This window comes from Carassius auratus, chromosome 34 (genome assembly GCF_003368295.1).
Source record: "Carassius auratus strain Wakin chromosome 34, ASM336829v1, whole genome shotgun sequence".
NCBI classification, from domain to species: domain Eukaryota; kingdom Metazoa; phylum Chordata; class Actinopteri; order Cypriniformes; family Cyprinidae; genus Carassius; species Carassius auratus.
The window spans coordinates 6,415,820-6,422,942 of NC_039276.1; positions in this window are offsets into that span (position 1 = coordinate 6,415,820).

Genomic DNA, 7,123 nt, shown 5'->3' on the forward strand with positions numbered 1-7,123 from the left:
TTTTTTTTGACTTGTTTAATATAGTAACTTTGCTAAATTACTTATTTGCTACCTAGTGCACTTCATCTGATTTTAACCTTTAGCATTATTTGGGCTTCTGGCCAGTAAGCAGTTCAAATGCTTTCTGCTTATATCCTATCTGATGTTAAAATATAATGAAATCGAAGATTTAAAGAGAGTAAAATAAAAGAAGTAAAGAAAATAAAGAGAGCCCCATTCTCTGTGTCTGTATCTCATCATCCTCACCTCGGTTAATTTCTTCCCTTAATTATAAATGATCTTGTGGGCACATTTTGTTTTAGCAATCACAGACATCCAGTCTTAATGGCTGTAACTCAAAACATCTGAATAGTGCTTTCCCTTTATGTTGCAGTATTCCCGGACTGTATGTATGGAAGCAATTCAGTTCTGGCTACTGTTTCTGCTACTTATGATGAAAATTGCAGTTCTTCAGTTAGTTTTTATGGGGCTGTAGGATTTCTTTTTTTGGCGACTTCTTGTTGTATCAGCACTTTAATGCTCTCCTAGACAATGATGGATGAGTAAACCTGTGTTGGAGTTACAGTAATGGTCTGAGTTCCTCTCTTTCCTGTTTTCTGAAACTCAGTGTGGTGACGGTTTTCTTAGCAGTAGCAGAAGAAAGTGAACATGTGCTCGGCTCTCCCTGTGACAGAGGGAATGTGATGTTTGCACACTGTAAATGAATGGCTGGTTACAAAATACAGCTTTGTCAGCATTTAGGAACTGCTCAGGTCTGCAGTATCAGATACCCTGTGCATCTAGCTGAAGATGAGCTAGTTGGATATGCTTACAAAAGATGGGAAGGTAAATAAACACACACCGACTTTTTTTTTTTTTTTTTTTTTTACTGTATAACACTTTTTCGGTCTATTTAACAAAATAGTTTTGTCTTCATAAATAATACACGTTTGTAATCCTCTTTCTAACTCTGAATTCAGAATACACATTGAACGCTTCAAGATATTTACATGTTTATACATTAGAAAGGGCACCTGGGCTCTGTATTGTCCCATAAAAATAAATACAAATATTATAATGATAATATTAATAACTGTCACCTTAAATCATAGCACTGTTAAATAATACATATCAGTGAGTAAAATTAGTTTTAAATTAATAGTTCACAGAAAAATTTTAATTCTGTTATTTACTCACCCTAATGTTGTTTGAAAATCGTACGACAAACTTGTTCTTCTGTTTTTATTCACTTAATATCTTCCCTTCCAGTAATATGTTTCCTGCTGCAAGCTAATCGAGAAATATTTTAACGTGACCAACTAATTAAAAAAACGGTTAAAAGATTCAAAATAAAATAATAATTTGTTCACTAATTGGACACCTACTTCTCTCCTAAAACCTCTTGTATATATTTCGGGCTGTTTCTAGCTATTTATTGTATGGCTTCAAAAGACTGGGAATGTAACGCATGTTTTGGGTTCCTTTTGAAGCTTGACAGCTACAGTTCCTCATTCGTTGTAAGAGCATGGCAATTCACAATTTGAAACTTAATACAGTTCTTCAACATTTCTCCATTTATGTCCCATAGAAACAAGTCATTTGGCTATGCAACAACATGAGGGTGAGTAAATGATGCCAGAATTGTTGTTTTTAGGTGAACTGTCCCTTTAAGTGTACTGACCCTCAGCGCCGGTCATTAAGAAAAGCTGATTGTTTAACAGTAATTTTTCCTCTTCCATTATAGATGTAGTTTGTTTGTTTTCAGGCACAAGTTCATATAACAGTTTTGATTAGAAAAAAGAACAATCTTTCACAGCTTCCAGCTACAGTTAGTCAGTGTCTCAAAAAAAGAGCAATGGTTCACTTTTTACAAAACTGACAGCGAATGGCGGAGACATTGACAGACATTGAAGGCCATTTGCACAAAAAATTGGGTCTTTTTAGAAGCATGATGCAGAACAAAATTCCTTCACAGATGAAGCCGGTCCTTCTTTCAGTGGACGTACTGTAACTTGTTATGATTCAGGGTGTTGTGGAAAAAGTACAAATGAGTTGTATTCCATGTCTTCAGGCCTGGACATTATGAATTCCATGTGATTGTCAAAAGAGAACAGTGGAGAACAAATCATACATGAGGACAGATGGGAGTTTTAAGTGCCACAGCTGACTTTGTCAATAAATAATCAATAAATGACAGTTTTACTAATATCTCTCATGACGTCCGATGATGTGCAATATGCTGCCAAAACAATAAACAGCTGTCCAGTTTAATGAATATTTAGGATTAATATATAAAAAACAAACACTGTGTTTTATCCCATACAACAATACCAGGACACATTTTCTTTCGATACAGGCTGCGACTTTGATTACTTTAGGGGCGAAAATTGTGAAAAGAGCATGTCCAGGTCATGGTTCACCCCAAAATCAAGAGAAAGATTTTGCATTGAGAACATTAAACCTATTTTTAGCACCATTTAGATGTTGTGTTGTCATTTTATAAAAAAAAAAAAAATTTGTCAGTTAAGCAAGTTCCTTTCTTAAACTTGAAAAGAAAATATGCAATATAAATATTTATTCATTATGCTTATGAATAAAAAGTATATTTACTTTGTGTCATACATGAATTAAATTATGGGATCAGTTTTCTGCCAAAAGTATTGCAGTCATGGATAAAAAAAAAAAAAATTACCCGACTTTTTTTTTGTGCTCTTAGACATATTCTGCTCATATTTAAATTTGTTGTATTCCATATTCTGCACTTGCTTTTCCAAATGTTACTGTTAGAGTGTCATGTAAATCAGGGTCATCATTGGTCCACTAGTCATCATTGCTCATTAAGTGTCATCATTGGTCCACTAGTTCTAGATTGACAGCTCCTCCTCTAGCCAGTCAGTTGAAGAGTGGAGTTGTTATCACTCCAATGCTCCTCATTAGCTGCAGATGCTCAGTGTTCACTTGAACAGGTGAAAATGGATAACAGTCAGCTGGGGTAACATCTCTCCATACAGGAAACTGTTATACAGTATGTGTCTCCCTGCTTTACACTTACTTGGCAATCTGTTACCATTAAATATTCACCCAATATCATGCACAGGGGGCTAGAGCCCCTGCTCCTTTAATCGCCGACCTTAAAGTGCCCTTTCGGTCTGTGATTTCAATGGGACCCGTTAATCAATAGTCAAGTCTAGCCTAGCAATGCAAAAAAATTACATTCATTCATAATTAATTTACCAATTTTCAAATTTAGTGGTTATGGATCACCAGGTAAGTGTACAGCAGTGACAGGCAGGCACATAACAGTCCTGTATGAAAAGATGTTACCCCAGCTGACGGTTGTCCGTTTTCACCTGTACAAGTGAACACTGAGCATCTGCAGCTAATGAGACGCATTGTAGTATCAATCTAGAACTAGTAGACCATTGGTGATGCACAACATTTGGAAAAGCAAGCGCAGAACATGGAAACAAGAGTGAAGGGAAAACATAACAATATGAGCAGAAAATATCTTAGAAATATAACCAAGAAAAACATGATTTTGTGTGCAAGTGAGATAAATTAGCAGTTTTGTGCAATATGATTTGAAAATATTCTTATTTATTCATATTTATTTGTTGAAATATGCATTATTAAATTTTTGATTTACGCTTATTTTCTGATCTGTGACTATTTTTTGCTATTCTTTAAACTTTGCTTTCATTTTTTTGATTTTGTGCAATTTATTTTTACTTGCATTTTTTAATTTTGGATTCACATTTATTATTTTTTTATCCAGTACTGCAATACTTTTGGCGGAAAATGTATCCCATATTTAAATCACTTAATTTACTGTTAAATGTATACATTTAAAAGATTTCGGAGTAAGGGTGAACTAAACAAATTTTTAAAGTGTTTATGCTGTTTCTAACCCTTTTGTCTTGTTTACCAGTGTTTTACATTTATTTTTCAATGTAATAATAAAATGTGACTTATTTCCAAAAAAAAAAAAAAAAACACACACACACACCAAAAAACCTTATTATAATTTTTTTTCCCCAGTGGTGAATAGGATAATTTTATGTAAAATGTGCTTGAATTTTCATAAAAAATAATTCCACAATGCAAAAAAATAAATAAACATACAAAATAAGCATACTTTCCACTGTTCAATTTTTTATATTTAGGTTGAAATGTGACCTTGACATATTTTTATTTATTTTTTTGATTTACCCACTAATCTAATTTTGTTGTTGTTGAGATCTGAGATTGAATAGTAATTAAATGAATTTAATTATTCAATGTATTTATAATATTAAATTAATAATTATATTAAATGAGTTTCCCAAGGGCTTTGAAGCTCATGTATTGGTGCTACAGTAGGTGTATTAATCTAGACTAGCAGAGAACAGATTAGCTCACAAATCCTCTTCTAGTCTGATTTTAGAAAGCCAAGAGCCCGGCACCCATTGGGATGGGCAGGTTTAGGACAAAAAGAGAAATAGAAGCAATGTAAAAAAAAATAAAATAAAATCACCCGCTCGCATAAGCCTGAGCTTTGCTTGTAGCTGTGGGTCATGTTTGGTGCTTAGTGCTGCACATTCTCGCTTGTCACAGCTTGTGTACACATCTGCACGCTCTCTTCCTTTAGTGTCGCCCTGTCTCTGTGTTAGATGATGCTACACAACATCTGTTTTTTTATATGCTCAGAGCTGTTATAAATGTCTGGTGTGAACAGGACTCTAGGGACTGTATAATAATCATTTGTCTTCTGCTATATGTCATTTATGGACTTTTACAGTTCTTTATTTTAATCGAGACTTAATGATTTGTTGACTTATCTGACAAGCCTTTGCTTCTACATTGAGCTAAAGAGAGACAAGTGACCCTGAAGATGAAGAAAAGGCAGTGAGTGAATACGTGTGTATATATATATATATATATATATATATATATATATATATATATATATATATATATATATATATATATATATATATATAGGTTCTAGCACCTTTGCGGGTCATTGTCGTCTCATTATCAGATCTGCAGATCTGTTATTAAGTAGCTCATCTATCAGTGCTTAGAAACTTAGAAACTTAGAGTTCGAAAGGTTAAAGGGAATGAATGCTGCTGGATGGGAAAAAATACCTATGATAAATCGCAGGTGCTTGGTGAGGTTCCCATTGAATTAATGACTGGTATTCATCATTGAGAGAGAGAGAGAAAAAAAAGCAAATCAGGCATGTGTGGGTGCCTATTTTAAAAAGGATCTATAAGCTCTGCATTAGTTAAAACTGAACGATGGTCATTCCTAACGTTGTGCTGTAATGAGTCTCTGCACAGATGTGTTGTGATACAGGAAAATCTTCAGCAAATTTAGGCTGAAAGTGGCTCTGATTTTGTTTAGAGGTTCTTATTGGTTTAAGTGCTTCTCAAAGTACATCGATCAACATCTTCCTTCTAAGCATGCAAACGAAATTGCCATGAGCCAAGGTTACGGATGCGCTGAAGATCAAAAGAAATGGTTTGAGTATCGCTTTGAAGCGCCAGACTCTATGCAGATTCCTTCCTTTGTTTTAGCCCTCTGCATGCTGGGCTGTGTGTCTGCCGGGCAGTAACACAGAGGGCAGAGGCGGATCATTTATCACTGCATATTGCCTGATTAAAGAAAATTAAAGTAGGTTGCTGTAGGCTAGCTAATTGCTTAGATAACAAGTTCAAGCTGCTAGACTTTAGGAAGGCATGTTTGTTTGTGCTTGGGAGAGAAAAACAAGGGTATTACAAACAGAAAACTCTGCAGTACGGTAGTGATTTATAGCATGCACAGGTTTAACGTTCGGTGACACTTTCCATGAATGTAAAGCATATATTGAAATATAAATGGAGGCCATACTAAATATTGATGGGCGATTTTATTTATTAATTTATTGGATTTATTTTCTGTGAAATTTATTTGTAAATGTTTGCCATTTGGGATCTTAGTGCACAAAATACATTTTGTAAAGTTGTAAATATAACAATATTTTTTTACAAGAAAATTATTTTTGTCTTTCTACTTAAAAATGCAATGTTTAATTCAGTGTGCTAATTTGTACATTTCTTTGAAACTATTTTAATAACTGAATTTTTTATTAAATTAGTTATACATTTTACAGTCTGTAAATTGTATATTGTTGTTTTTGAAAATAGTATCTCATGCTGACTGAGGCTGCATTTAATTGATAAAAAAACTGCTGTATTATTTTTGATAAAATATTATTAAAATGATTTCAATTTATTTTAATATATTTTAATATATTTTAACATTTAATTCATTCTTGTGCTGACAAAGGTAAATTTTCAGCATCATTACTCCCGTCTTCAGTGTCACATGATCCTTCAGAAGTCATTTTAATATTCTGATCTGATGCTCTAGAAACATTTATTATTATCAATATTAAGAGCAGTTGTGCTTAATATTTTTGTGGAAACCATAGTATGTTTTTTAAGGATTCAGGTAGAAAATGTAAAACAACAGTGCTCATTTGAAGTTGAATATATCTGTCATAAATGTCTATAATGTCACATTTGATCAATCTAATGCATCCTCGCTGAATCTTATTAAATATATATATATATTTTTTTGTACTACTGTACCTTGTTCATGGAAAGTGTTTCCCACCTGTAATGCTGAATCCATCCTCATATGAGTTTTCTTACATGAGTGATGCAATCAAATCTTTTTCCAGAACAATCACTGAATCATCTTCGCTTCTCAGCTGTTTCTCTTAGGCTATTTTCCAATTATGGGGTGTAGATCTACCTTATTCCCTGTTGTTCCACTAATTCAACCATTGAAGTCAAACTTGTCATTAATCATTTTTCTTAATGAACAAGTTCATACCACCTAGCAATACTACCACTAAAAATAATTAATCAATAATCAACAAATGTGGGAACACAGAGGTATATACGGGGCTAATGGAGGTGTGGTTTTGTGTACGTAATGTTGTAATGTATGCTATATTAAAATATCTCACTGTAAGCTTAGAATAAAATGATTAATGTTATCTTTAGAGAATTGAGGTGGTATTTTAGGTAAGGTTTAAATGTTCTCATTGAGCACTTATGGTCACGTGAAATATACAAACACTGTTTAAGCAGCATAAGCAACTAATGAAACGAG